The sequence below is a fragment of the Rhinolophus ferrumequinum genome, chromosome 2 (genome assembly GCF_004115265.2).
Source record: "Rhinolophus ferrumequinum isolate MPI-CBG mRhiFer1 chromosome 2, mRhiFer1_v1.p, whole genome shotgun sequence".
NCBI lineage: Eukaryota > Metazoa > Chordata > Mammalia > Chiroptera > Rhinolophidae > Rhinolophus > Rhinolophus ferrumequinum.
Window position 1 is genome coordinate 69439400 of NC_046285.1, and position 16082 is coordinate 69455481.

A 16082-nucleotide genomic window follows, 5' to 3' on the forward strand; every position below is an offset into this window, starting at 1 on the left:
AGTACTGGATTTCAAACATCAATGAGTCTGGGGTGGGAAACCAGAAATTTGCATTTAAACAAGTACATGAAGATATTCTGATGTGGGTTGTTCTTAGAAAACCTTTGACTACTGTCTTAATATTTTAGTATTTACACATAAAAGTTCAAAGGGTTGTTTACTTTTCCCCCTTAATATCAATGAGTGATGAACTTCTCAGGGAACAAAGTAATGAAAATAGAAACTGGGAGAAAGTCAAAATTAAAATGAAAATAGAATTGAATCCTCTTCATCAGAGAAGATTAACCATATCAAGAACTGACTGTGATTAGAGTCCCAAACAAGATGAACCCAAACAGGCTCACACCAAGACACATTATAATTAAAATGGCAAGAGTTAAAGACAACGAGAAAATCTTAAAAGCAGCAAGAGAAAGGCAACTAGTAACTTATAAGGGAGCTCCCATAAGATTGTCAGCTGATTTCTCAACAGATAGCCAGCAAGGCTATCACTTAAAATTGAAGCACAGATAAAGAGCTTCCCAGACAAGAAAAAGCTGAGAGCTCATCATCACCAAACCAGTATTACAAGGAATCTCAGAGGGAGTTGTTTAAGATTAAAAAACAAACAAACAAAAAAAAAAGAAAGAAAGGGAAAAACAGATGCAATGTGATTTTACTTATACATAGAATCTAAAAAACAAAATTAACAAACAAAACAGAAACAAACTCATAGATGTAGAAAACATTTTGATGGTTGCCAGATAGAAAGGGGGTTGGGGGTATTGGTGGAAAATGGGGAAGGGATTAAGAAATACTAACTGGTTGTTACACAGTAGTCGTGGGTATGTAGGGTCTAGCAAAAGGAATATAGTTAATAATATTATAATAACTATGTATGGTGTCAGATAGGTACTAGATTTGTTGGAGTGGTAGATGGGAGGGGGTTGGGGGGCAGGGTGAAAAAGGTGAAGGGATTAAGAAGTACAAATTGGTAGTTACAAAATAGTCATGGGGATGCAAAGTAAAGCACAGGGAATACAGTCAATGATATGGTAATAACTATGGATAGTGCCAGGTGGGTACTAGACTAGTGAGGGGGATCACTTCTTAAAGTATATAAATGTCTAACCACCATGCTGTACACCTGAAATTAATATAAAATAATATTGAATGTCAACTCTAATTGAAAAATTTAAAAAGGGAGGAAGAGAAGGGAAATCAGAGGTCCAAATTTCCAGGTATAGAACAAGTAAATGATGGTGATACAATGTACACCATAGGGAATATAGTCAATAACATTGTGATAGCCTAGTACAGCGTCAGACGGTTGCTGGATTTATCATGGTGATCACTTCTTTAAGTACATAAATGTTGAATAACTATTGTCTACACCTGAAACTAATATAATATTGTATGTTAGCTATATATTTTTAATACAAAACTTAAAAATATATATAAAATAAAAATAAATAATGAAGTCTAAGAAAAAAAAAGAATTGACTGTGCTTAAAACGTCGCAGGAAACTGAGTCGTATCTGGTCACCTCTCAGAAGAATTCAGTAATTGGTAAGATGCCAGCTGGACCTATGCCCTCTTTCCATCCCCACAGACACATCCAGGAAAGGCAGACATATGGGATCAAGGAGAAAAGGATTCACCAAGCCAGTCAAATTTCCTGAGGTCTCAACACCACTGGAAAAGAGCACTCGAGGAGGTAACTCGGGTTCTATCCTCCCACATCATGGGGGAACTACTTCTTGCTACTACCTAGTCACAGTGCCTAGCTGTGTGAAAATTCTGAGACCTAGGCTCCTCTTTTTTATTTCTGTGCCACAAGACTCTACCAATCAGTTCATCACTTCATCAGATCATGACAGTTGACCTGATGACTATGAATATATTCCCAGTTCTGTCAAAACTCATCTGTGCATACCCTTGGCTATATTTAAATCCCATTTCCTATTTTGAAATTTAAAATGTTACAACCATTTGACCTTCTGTTTTTCCTACTTATTTCGACAAGAGAAGACCAAAAGCTAGCAATAGTTGCTGGAAAAACAATAATAAAATGTGAGCAAGTATTAAAAATACATAAAATTGTTACTGAAAATAGGTCTTATCCATCATCACCAAAAGTAGGTGAGTCAACGTATGTGGTCACTGTTCACACTATTTTGATGATCTCACTTCAATTTTGGAGTTTGATAATTTTGGTGCCCCCTGTAGCATAACTACAATCCTACTTACATCTTTTTCTCTTCATTTTGTATATTTTTAAGTCTTATAGTGCCCTCCTCTCTCCTGCCACTTGTAGCCTGATGTCTGAATGAAGTAGTGAATAAAATGGGCATTGGGTAGAAAGACAGAAGCACATTGTTTAGTCACTGACTTCGGTTTTGCCACTGTGTCACAAAACAAAACTTGACCAGTAGCCATAGAAAAAGTAATGTTATATTTAACATAGAATATTTTTCACTACACCAAAATGGACACTCAGATGTTAAATTTTCCTTGAGCAAGGCATCTTTTATCCATATTAGGAACATTAAATGTCATACCTGATTATATATCTACTTTACTTTGCTGTTAAGAGGATAAACATTAAATTTGCTATCTTTTCCCACTCACTGTCATGGGTCTTAGGATTTGTATCCTTGTGATCAAATCATATCCCTGGTATCTGGTTTTCCTGTTTTTTATTTTCCTTTATTCCTGTTTTTTTTTTTTATCTGTTCATTGTTATTCTGTTGAATTGTATGTAGTTTTGCAAGCTATCTCAGAACATAGCCAGGCTAAAAAAGTATAAGAGAAGAAGAGAATAAATGAAGAGAAGAGAGATACTGTAGATGTATAGAAGAGCCATGCACTGTGAAGGAAACTCAAAACTGTGGCACTGAATCTGAGAAGTTAGCTTCTACCCAGCTGAAACGGGCCTTCTTACATGTTCTGTGATGAGGCCTCTTTCAGTAAGATAATGGAAGACAGAGGTATTATTTTCTGTAGTTTTTAAGTTATTAATGCTTTGGATACCTTCAGTAATGCATAATTCCAGAATTGCCTAGCAATAAAAATAATGATGGTTAAGAAAACTTGAATTTATTTATTCAAGTAAAAGCGTGAATCAAGGCACTGTGTTGACTTGCAGCGGGTGGAGAGTTGGGAAGAAGTGGGGGCAGGAAAATACGGGCAACGGTTCAGAATTCCAGTTTTAGATAGAGGCCAACTTGCATGTCAATAATTCCCATTGGTGTCATCTTGGATATTTGTTCTTAGCCTTGATTTCCCTTAATCTATAAAACAGGAATAACATAGCATCTATCCTTTTGTGTCTTTTAGAGATTTAAATTGAGAAAAAGGCATTAGAGAATTTAGTACAGCATATGTTTTCCATTCACTCTTAGTTGGTTCTTACTATGATATTTCTTTCCCTAAAAAGCCTAAGATTTATAGAACAATAAATTATATATACAAGACTATTGTTGAAGGGTATATGTCATAAATGCCATGAAAGTGGCATAACCAAAGTGATATGGGGAAAGGAGAGACAAAAAAGAAATGACCAAGGTCAGAGACCCAGCTATGGGTCAGCTTGAAGAACAAAGGGCTACCTAAGGTGCTTAAGAACACATAGTGAAAGTACATCAAGGCTCAGGGTTCAAGGACAAATTGGAACAGACTACACAATTTCAAAGTAAAATTTAAAAAGCTATCAACAAGAAATTAGTAATGAGAACACTTCTTCTGTAAAAGGAATCCATCTGTGAAAAGTATTATTCTCTTTATGGTGCCACCAATTAGGATATGAAGTTACATTACATCTCTTCTCACAACAACTAGCATTTACTGTAGAATGAATATGTGCCAGAAGTCTGTTAGACATGTAACAATCTTACCAGGTAAGAACTATCGCCATTTTTTAGAGCAGATGAGGCTTAATAAGCTGAAATACTTTGATTTAAGTCACTTAGCAAATGGTGGAGTGGAGATGCTTCCTGTCTACAAAGTCCATGTTGCAAAGCCTGTGATCCTCTCACTATCATCCTTCACCTCTCTGCATAGTTGCATCTTATGGGATCTTTTTTTGATGATTGTGTCAAAAATGTGGTTTGGTTATTTTCATGGAGATTGGGCCCCTCATATAGGATTTTACATTATGTCTTTGAGAGAGGCATTAGGTAAATTTGAATAAGATTACGGGCTTTATTTTCCAGAAGAACCAGATGATGTCAACACCAGCAGTGTCTCATAGAAAGATTAGTTGCCCCCACACTCATGGGTTAACAAACAATTCAATATTTTCTGTAGTTACAGAAATATTAGTGGTTCTTCCTCTAGTGGTTACAATTCATAACAGTGTGTTAATCACTCTGAAATGTCGGCTAAACTGAAAACACATTTCTGTTGCATTCTGAAGAATACATACAAAGTCTCTCAATTTGGGAGGAAAAAACATGAAGAAAATAATATATAAGCAAAAGGAATAAGTGATAACCTTCCAGTGTTTGCTTTTTAAAATTTTTCTACTATATATTTAATTTGAACTAGAACAGTCATATGTGGCTTGCACAATAATGGACTAAGCTCTAACCCGAAATGGAAAACAGTTCGTGATTATGGAATCTCCCCTGCTAGGGTTATCACTTTGTAAGGGGTGTAAATGTCTAATTATTATGCTGTTTTGTACACCTGAAACTAATAAAAATAAGTAAATACATACATACATACATACATACATACATACACACATACATACATAATTCAAGGTACCGCTAAAGATTATCTAACAATTTTCATTCAGCTATAAAAAATAATGGTATGATTGCCAAATATCATTTCCAAACAGCTAACTACAGGAAAACAGAAAATTGAGGGCTATTTTTCATTAAAAAGACTATAATCAGTGGAGAAAAACAACCAGAAAGAACTTTCCAAAAGACGATAGAGTCTTTGTGTCCTTTGCCATATGGTTTTGGCTCTCCATCTTATGGACACTTTGTATTGCTACACTTCCTGTTCCTCTTGTTGCTATGTTAAACCATGTGACTTATGCTGGTCAATGAATCAAGAACAGAGGTATAAAGTACTGTCCAATAAAATAAAATATGTCACATATGTAATTTTAAATTTTCTAGTAGCCACATTTAAAAATATAAAAATTAATTTTACTAATATTTTATTTAATCCAATAGATACAAAGTATATCATTAGTATTAAACAATTAGTGAAATTAATCAGTAGTCACATTTCAAGTGCTCAATAGCCACATGTGGTTAAGCACTACTGTATCAAAAGGAGCAAACTTTGCTTATTATGGTGATATGGAGAATATGTAGTATCTAACTGATCACTCAGGTTTCCTAAAGGAACACACAGTAGGACAAATGGCTTAGAAATAAGAGAGAGTTGGTAAATTCTGGTTTGCTTTTAAGATGGTAATGGGTTATCGTAGTGGATATGTCCTCTGGGCATTGTGAAAACAAAGAACAAAGAAAGCGGAGAACATTAGGAATATAAATGTAGCTCCAATTATCCTTCACTTTGCCGGTTCCTGAAAATCGAAGAGTAGAAGGCTCAGCTATACCTTGAAATATTCAGTTGATCCTCAAGAGACCAAATAATACAAATGATATTTTTTTTAAGCTTGAAAGACACATCTGAAAGAGATGACATCAAACATCTACTACTTATAGGGTCTTGGAGCTGAGGGAAAAAGCAACAAAGAGAATTTTAAATATGTCTAAAGTAATCAAGAGTGAAAGAAACATGAGAACAGAATGAAAGCTTTGAGTTTTTAGCAAGAAATGATTATTAGTGACATTTGGAAGTATAGCTTTGGTGAATCTATGAGTTAAGGGACCAGATTAGAGGAAATTTAAAAGAAATCTAGTGAAGAGAAAATTGAAGCAATAAGTGAAAGGATATAGTAATAGTAATAGCAGAAATGCACTTCTATAAAATAGACCTCTATTTTAGCTGAAGAGCCCAGAGAAACTTAACAAGAGAAGAAGAGCCATTTTGTGCATCTGTGTGAAGCTAATAATGAAATGCGACTTTACAAGGAGATGAGTGACATGAGGGCAAAAAAAGAGCAGAGGACTTAGATAAGGATCAAATGCCCTATCTGGAGGCTTAACGGAATAAAATGTAAGGTAGAGCTTTAGACTGGCTGCCAATCAAAGGTGAAATATTTGATCTATTGAGAATTACATGTTTAAATAATTGGTTATCTTGATTTTGAATGAAAGGAAGCATGGGATTTATGCATACTTGGCAGTTTAGCTAGTATAAAGAAAATGAGAACTTGACTAATAACATGATCTCTATAGAAATGTGTGCGTATTTTTTCATATAGGTAAAACTGAATAATATTTTTAAGAGAAATAAAAATAGATCAAAATCAAGTCCATCATATGAATTAGAAATAGCTTAAGAAGGAAGAAAAATTTAGAGAAAAATTACGTTTTTTAAATTGAATATCAGAAAAGACTTGTGCTTTTAAACATCCTAGAGAATACACAATAATATGAAATTCCACAAAAGTTTTTGCGATAATTATCACAGTGCCATGTTATTTTTCTTAAATAGTATTTTCTAAGTTTGTACCAAATTTGAAATTCTTGAAAAATCAATGTCTCCAAGTACTATACCTTTGCATAGTTGCACCTGTTCTCCCACATACATTTGGGCATCAAAATGTTTGGAAAACTAACAATAGCACTAAAGAAATGATGAATGAGAAATATAATAATTTCTAGATTTATATGCTTAAACACAATATTTATGGAATATATGTTAGTTTTAAGATAATTGTCACAATAGATTAACATACAATTTTTCTAACAGGATAATAGTATTTGTTAAAAGTGAAGGGCAGTATAGATCACAGAATACCAAAATCAACAGCAAGGACTTTGGAAGGAAAAAGATATATATTTTGAAAAGTTCAAAAAAGCAAGAAAACTGGAAAGTTATGTCAATTAAAGCAAAGCCCAGGACAATACAAAATACTTTAACAAACGTATTATGTGAAAAGAGCATCAAGCAGTGAAAAGAATTTCAACTAAAACTAAAAAATATTTTAAATATAATTGTACATTAAGCAACTGACAAAAGAAAATTGATGAAGTATAACGAAATAGTCTACAAAGTAATTATTTAGACTATCTTCTGAATTAAAGCAAAGAGCAGCAGGCATTTGCTGAGAATCAAATCAGATTTATGAGTAGAAAGGTGAGAAATTAAAGAACTAAAAGATTAACACCTTAAGTGACAATTAACTCAATAATGTTTTCTCTGCTGATAAAAAGACCAACACCAGCAATTCTCTGTCAAAAGTGCTAAATTAAGTAAAGATGATGGAAATTCTTAATTAATTCAGATCGCTAAATATCTGGAAGAAATCCAACTAAGCTCACCTCTGGAAATTACCCTCACAAATAGCTTTTCTGTGTGAGGGAAATATCTACTACTGTCAAGCAGAGAATATTTCTTCCTTAGGTGAGTTTAGCTTCTGTTCCATTCATCCCCCCACTATCTCTTTTTATTATCCAGGATGACAGCACATCAAACCCATCAGTGTCTGTTATTCCTTTCCCCCTATTGTGAAACATGAATGAGTAGAACTACTGTTTCCCCGAAAATAAGACCTAGTCGGACCATCAGCTCTAATGCGTCTTTTGGGTCTTATGTTAATTTTTGCTCCAAAAGACACATTAGAGCTGATGGTCCAGCTAGGTCTTATTTTCGGGGAAACGCGGCTAGTTCAGAATGAGGGCTGGCTCCAGGCATAGCTGGAGTGAGACAGCCTGGGCTTTTGAGTCACATAAGCCTGGGCTTAAATGATCTCAGATTTATCACCTACTAGCAAGCTCTTTAACCTCTACAATGTGTGCTTTTCTCATTTACCAAATGGTGATAATAATACCCACCTCACAGAGTTATCAGAGCCAACAGGACAGGTGAAGTACCTACTGTATCTTGGTACATAAAAAGTGTTTAATAATTTAATTTTATTGTTGAAACTTGAGTCCAATTCCTGCTTTGCCATTAGAAGCTCTATGACTCATACCGACCTCATAGTAACGCTAGGAGGATTCAATAAGTTAAAATATGTAAAATACTTCAAACAGTGTCAAGTAAATAATAAATGCTACATAAATATTATCATCACTATTATTACTAGGCTCAGAATCCCCAAGTGAGCTGGGAGGTCTGGAAATAACAAAGACCTAACGTATAGGACTTCACATATAATATATAGAGGTCAAATTTTCGATGAGAGCAGATACAATTAGGAGGATCAAAAAAGGGGTTAAGAAATTGTAACCTTAAAAATTAGTGAAGAACAAGTAAGTGCAATGTTGACTCTAGGCTCTTCCGTCCTTTTTTCATCATTGCCACATGAGGGTGTTCAATACTTGTAGGCACATGGTGGCCACAAGAAGAACTGGGATTTCACACACGCAATTTGTGGGGGTGGAAAGCGAGTTCCCCTGGGATAGCTTGTACACTTCTCCATGTTCATCTGTGTCATGGCCATACCTAGGTCTGCGACATCACAAGTCATCACTTCAGGTTTGTGGTGTTGTGCTGGATGCTTCGGTTCTCTCACTGGACTCCAGAAACAGGCAGACACAGGTTCTAATTCTGGCTCTGTCATTTACCAGCTTTGTGAGTTGAATGCATTCTACACTGTATCTGACCTTTCACTTACGAAATACTTATTTCTCAAGGTTGCTGTGAGGTTTGGGAATAGTATATTTATAGTGTCTGGCATGCATTCAGCAGGTGGTTGCTAATATTAGCTACCTACTCTCCTTATCTGATTTTTTTTTTTTCACACCATGAGAATGTACTTATTCTCAGTGCCTTTTTCTTTACGCGGTGGAATAATTCTTACCTCTCTCTTGTCTAAATGCCCATGATGCCCTAGAACCTTCTTAGGCTCTTGCACACTTTGTCTTCTATCATGCCTTGTTACACCTGGTTGTTTCTATTACCATCTCTCTACTCCTGTTCTCTGGCTAGAGAAAGATGCTATCAACCAACGTGGGCACATAAATGAGTCCTAAGTTTCCTTTCAGCCTTTACATTCAATAATTCTAGTTGCAAACTTATCTCTATAAAAGCATGTTTTAAATTCTAGTTGGCACTTTATTCTATGTAGGAGTTGCCTGAAACCATCTCTGTTTTGTTTCCTAGGAAACTATACCCAGTCGCTGCTCCAGGTACCTCTCACATCAAGCTTTCAGTGTCCAGCACATCATCAGGTCTCCTGGATGTACCATCTGCCACTCTCTGCTTTGCATTTCTTTCACCTGCACTTCTTATGCCAAACTTAAACTTGGCCTCCAAACCAGATCTTATGTCACCACCTGTGATTCCCTCCTCGGCTCCCCAAAATGTCCCAAGTTGTCCTGGCCCTGAATTTCCACAGTTGCTATCATTGTAAAAGCATTGACCATAATGCATTATTATTTGTTCAATGTTTATCTGACCCACTTAGCTATGTGTTGGTTTTTGAAGGTAAGAATAGTGTCCTCTCCATCTTTTTAATCCCAGTGTTAAGCACAGAATCTTGCTTCTGGCATAGGCTTTAAAAATGTTTAGTGATTAAATAGGTTGTCATTTCTCTTCAGTGAAATGACCAAGGTTACTAATAATATAACTAATAATAATAAGCTCCCACATTTGCTCATTCTCATCTAAACATAACTTACAGTTTTTCTATCATATCAGTCTGAGTACAAACAGAATTCAGCAGCATATTAAAAGACCAAGTAGGATTTTTTTCCTTAGAAGTGTGAGGAAACCTAAATATTAATAAATGTATAAGTACAATTCAACATAACAGATCTGAAGTGAAAAATCATATGAATATTATTATTTATAAAAATATTGTTTTATAGTACACTAGATTTTATGTAAATCAAAATTCATTTTTTATAATTGCAATTTTTAATAACAAGGATAGAGAATATTTTATTAATATGATGAAATATATTTACCTGAAATTATAAGCCCACAATGAGTTTACACCAGAAACACCCTCGTTAATGTCAGAAACAAAATATCAATATCCACTGTCACACATATTTTTTTAATCATAGATAAAGAAGTACTATCCAACACTATTAGACAGGGAAAAGAAACACAAATTGGAAGGGAGGTGGTGAACATATCAGTTGGTATTGATGTAATTATTTTATCTGGAAACCCAAAGACAATCAATAATAGTGAAATATTAATATGCAGAAATCAATAGCTTTCATTCATACACACAAAAACTAGTTAGGCTGAATAATAAAATAATGCTCCACTTAAATAGCAATGAAATTTCAAATATCTAGGAATAAATTAGTAAGAAAAGTGCAAGTTCTATATAAGGAAGAAATTTTAAAGCCTGTTAGGGACAAAGGACACTAAAAAGAATAGAAAACATATTCTTATCAAGGAAGATACAAAATCATTAAGTTGTTAGTATTCTGTAAATTAATCTAAGTAATTATTACGCTTTAATAAAAATATTCAAAAGATTTTTTTTTAAATATAGACTATTCTAAATACCACACAGAATAAAAAGGGCCAGCTAATAAAACAGAGTAATGAGAAAGGACTATCTTTACTAGATATCAAAATATATTATAAAGGTATAATAATTAAAAGATTGTTGTCCTGGTGGAGAAGTGGAAAGAGAGGAATCAAATTCAATTCAATTGAAAACCTATAAATAAATCACACATGAAAACTTAACAAATTATCAGTGACATATATGAAAAGAATGGCATTTCAAGTCAGTGAAAAAAAAGATGTATCAGTCAATGAATAGTTATTTTGTGACAATCTGAAAAAAGTATCTTAAAAAAGGTCAGATATAAGCAATAGTTTATAACAAAATAACTTCTGCTGAATTAAAGATGTAGGTAAATAAATAATAAAAAATGAAATTACACAAAGAAAACAGCAGAGAATTTGTAAAACATAGTTTAGAATAAGGAATGACATTCTGAATTACATAAAACTCAGAAGCAATAAAAGAAAAACTAATAAATCTGACTACATAGAGTTGAAAAAGTCTTCAAAAAGAGAAAACCTCCATGAACAATGTCACCATATAGCACTTAAATGGGGAAAATATTTTCAACTCATAACACACACACACCTGTGTGATATTTAATTACTACTATATATACATACATATATGCTAATTACAGTTACAGTTGTAAATGTTTAAATATAATAATTATGTTATATATAAATATTTGTAACAATATATGCTTTTGAAAAAGGTAGTCATAAGGCCCACAGTCCACTAAGAAAATAATAAGCATAGCATATTAATAAGCAAATATTAATGGACTATTTATCAAAAAGAAAATTATCAATTACATATGGCTCTTAAACACAGAAAAGGATAGTGTATCTAAGTCACATTTGCAGAAATTTAAATTAAAACTAAAATGAGATATTTTTTAACCCATTAGTTTGGCAAAAACAAACTTGTCTGGCAACATACCACATTGATGGCAGTGCCTGTAAGGATCACTGAAAGTGGAGCTGGTGAGAATGTAACCAGTGTAGCATCCAATGAAGACAGCTTAGTAAGCTCTTTCAAGATTAAAATGTATATGTACCCTTTGATTGATAACATTTCTAATTTTAAATATTTATTTTCATGTGAGCAAAATGATGCTTGTACAGGATATACAGTATAGTATTGTTTGTTATTGCAGAAGAAAGAGCACAGTCTGCTTAGTCCATCAGTGTGCAGCAGATTAAATAAAATATGGCACATTCATATAATGGAACTTCATGAATGTTCAAAAAGAAGAACATAATGCTATAATACTGATGAGGACTAGATAGATCGATACATAGATAATTGTAGGAGTAAAGTACAGAACAGAAAAGAGTGCGTTATGCTGCTTATGAAATATATTTTAAAAATCACATATGGTGATCAAAAAATATGGTGAATCCTGCTGCCAAGTGCCATCCAATGGAAAGGCAGGGATATTCAATATGGTAAATGATGTGATGAATCTTAGTAACAGTGTGTGACAAGTTTCAACTTGTTCAGTGCAATCAGGCGGGTGTGAGCTATGGTTGAGAGAAGATGTGTTTTAAACTATGCTGTAAATCATCCTCCATCATTATAGCACTCCATGTCACACATCTCTTCTGGCATACAGCAATTTCTGTCAAATAAAAACATTATGGTGTGTCGAAATCACCTTATTCACTGGATCTGGCACCATGTGACTTCTGGCTCTTCCCCGAAGTCAAAATGATTCAGGACATTGAGGCAGCCATGACAGCTCAACTAAAGACACTCACGAAAGAGGACTTCCAGAACCGCTTCAGAAAGTGGCAAGAATGATGGGATAAGTGTGTTCAAAGCGAGGGGGAGTATTTTGAGAGGGATTAATGGTAACGTACATTTTACTGTAATATTTTTTATTTAAACATTCACTGTATTTTTTAATCACACCTCATACATATAAACATACCATATGTTTAGGAATACACAGACTATATATGGGAGCATAAAAGGAAAACTGACCACAATGATTGTCCCCAGGGTAGGGAAAAGAATGGGTGTCATAAGACACAGGAGATTGACTTATCACTGTACATCCTGTTGTACTTTGGAATTTTGTACCATGGGTATATTTTAGCTTATGAAAATAAACAAAAAATTATTTTAAATATTTAAAATAAGAAATACCCCTTCTCTCCAATACTTTTCTTCCCACTTCTTTCCTAAGAAACATCCTCTTGCTATTCCCCTTCCTTACCTTCCTTCAAAGCATATTCAAATGTAACCTCTCCTTTCTCTCTGTTTAGATATCAGAAATCTTTGTGGGGAAGAACTACAAAAATGCAAACAAACATCCCTGTTATTATCCATATTGTTTTCTGTCTGTTGTCTGAGTTTTGATTCCTCCATCAAAGAAATATTTTAAACTACCAATTCCATGTCAAATACTGTGTTAGATTTTAGAGACACAATAGTGAAAAAGACCAAGGTCTGTGTTCTCACAGAGCTGGCAGTCTAATGGAGGAGACAACTCATCAGGCCATAATGGAACAGCATGGTAAGTCATACTACAGGATACATGGAACAATATGAGAGCTTATAGAAGGGGTGCTTCACACACACTTTGGATGTTCACAAAGTAATATGCAGATAAAGTAACATGTAAGCTACACAAGAAAGATAAGTGAGATGGAATTGGTCATAAAAATGAGTTCTATTCAGGGAAAACGATCTGAGTGTATACTTAGATGGGAGAAAACCCATTGCCCTTTTTGAAAGGAGTTTAAAGTGTCTGAATCTTCAACATGGGTTTATAAAAAGTTTGATAAAGGATGAATATTGAAAGTAGAAAGTATAGGGAGAAGAATACCAATGAGGAAATAATGGCAGCAATGCAATCAAAATTATATATATATATATATATATATATATATATATATATATACACACACACACACACACACATATATATATATACATATATATTATATATATACACATATGTATTTGTACACATATATACATATATATATATATATATATATATATATATATATATAATGGATTTGAAAAGATGGAGAAACTGGAATGTATTCAAGAGATTTTGAGGAGTTCAACTATACAAGATTGTGTGATTGATTGAACACTGGAGATGTAAAACAGTTAAGAATTATTCCAAATTTATCTGCTACAGCAACCTGGTATGGAAATTGATACCATTCACTAGAATAGGGAACACAGGAAAAGAACTAGAGCTATGGAAAAAAAATATTTGAATTCAGGATTCTGTACATAGAGTTTAGGGAGTCTGAAAAATTTCCAGTTTAGCTGTCCAGCAAGCACTTGAATATGCTGGTCCGCATCTTACGGAGATCCACCTACGCTGGAGGTATAGATGTAGGAGTCATAACTATAAAAGTTGAAATTTAAGCCTTGGAAGTAGACAGGATTGCTCTTGGAAAGTGCCAAAAGGGAGAAGGGAAGAAGCTTTAAACTAATGTCATAAAGGGAACCATGATTTATGGGGTAAGAGAGGATGGGGTAAGAAAAGTTAGAGAATTAGAAAATAAGGAGAATGCAGTATCACAACAACAAAGGAAGACAGCATTTCAAAAGTAGGGAGTAGTCTGGATGTGTCAAATACAGTTGAGGGACCAAATAATGTAAGGACTACAATTCATTTCATTGGATTTGGAACAAGCAGTTTTGTCAATAAGTTATGTGTGCAGACTTCATAATTGCATTCGGTTGAAGAAAAAATCAGATTGGTGAGAAGAGTTTGTCCCTTCTTTCTCCAACTGAAGCCTCCATAACTCTCCTACTTTAATTCCTGGATTCCTTTCTCATTACTTCATTTAAGTACCATGTTCTCACAGTAGAAGAACAAGGAAAATTATAAGGGATAAAGAGGGAGCATACATAATAATAAAGGGATCAATACATCAAGAAAAGATATAATTCGTAATGCATATGTATGTGCCTAACAACAGTGTCAAAATACATGGATAGAACTGTAAGAGAAATAGAGGAATCAGCTATTATAGTTGAAGACTCTAACACACTACTGTCAGAAAGGGACAGATTCAGCAGGTAGATAATCAGTAAGGACACAGTTGTACTCAACAGCACCATCGATCAACTAGATATAATTCACACATATAGGCTAGGTCATGCAATAACAGCAGATTACACATTTTTCTCAAGACCACATGAAACATTCACCAAGTCACACCATATTCTGTGCCATAAAATGCACCTTAACATATTTAAAAGAATGGAAATCATACAATGTCTGCTCTCAGACAACAATGGAATTAACTGGTAATCAATAAGAGAAAGATAGCTGGAAAACCCCAAAATACTGAGAGAGTAAGCAACACATTGCTTGATAACACATGGGCCAAAGAAATAAAACTCAAGAGAAATTTTTAAAATTTTGAACCAAATGAAAACGAAAATACAATTTATCAAAATTTGTGGGATGCAATAAAAGCAGTGCTTAGAGGGAAATTTATAGCAATGGATACATATATTTTTTTAAAAGAAAGATCTAAAAATCGAAAAATCTAAACTTCCCCTTAAGGACTTGAAAAAGAACAAATTAACTTCAAGTAAGCATAAGAAAAGAAATAATAAAAATTAGAGTGAAAATCAAAGAAATTGTAAAAAGAAAATCAATAGAGGAGATCAACAAAACCAAAAACTGGTTCTTTGAACAGACAACAATGACACAAAAACTCATAGATATAGAGAACAGTTTACTGGTTGCCAGAGGGCAAGTTGGGAGGGGGGTGGTAAATGAGGGTAAAGGGGGTCAAATATATGGTGATGGAAGGAGAACTGACTCTGGGTAGTGAATACATAATGCAATGTACATATGATGTGTTATAGAAATGTACACTTAAAACACGTAATTTTACTAACCAATTTCATTCCAGTAAACTTAATAAAAAATTTTAAAAATAAATAAGCTTCTAATGGGACTAACTGGAGAACACTGGCAACATCAAATGCTGATGAGGATGTGGACCAGCAGGAATTCTCATTCATTGCTAGTCGGAATTCAAAGTGATATAGCTACTTTGCAAGGCAATTGACAGTTTCTTATAAAACTAAACATACTCTTACCATATGATCCACAACTGTGCTCCTTGGTATTTACCCAAAGAAACTAAAATCTTATGTCCACATAAAAACCTGCACATATTGGGGGTGGACGGTTAGCTCAGGTAGTTAGCGCAGAGCTCTTAACAAAGAGGTTGCCGGTTCAATCCCCACGTAGGCCACTGTGAGCTGTGCCCTCCACAACTAGATTGAAACAACTACTTGACTTGGAGCTGATGGGTCCTGGGAAAACACGCTTAAAGTAAATAAAAGTTTAAAGCAGACAGAAAAAAAACCTGCACATAGATGCTTATAGCAGTTTTATTCATACTTGCTAAAACTTGGAAGCGATCAAGATGTCATTCAGTAGGTGAAGGGAAAAACAAACTGTGGTACACCCAGACAATGAGAAATGAGTTGTCAAGCCTTAAAAAGACATCAAGGAAACTTAAATGCA

At 34.1% G+C, this 16082-nt stretch overlaps 1 protein-coding gene across 2 annotated transcripts in view; it reads right to left on the reverse strand.

Moving 5' to 3' along the window:
• The window catches only part of NLGN1 (neuroligin 1), a 775355-nt gene that overhangs the window by 663415 nt on the left and 95858 nt on the right, over positions 1–16082 (reverse strand). The window lies entirely within an intron of this gene.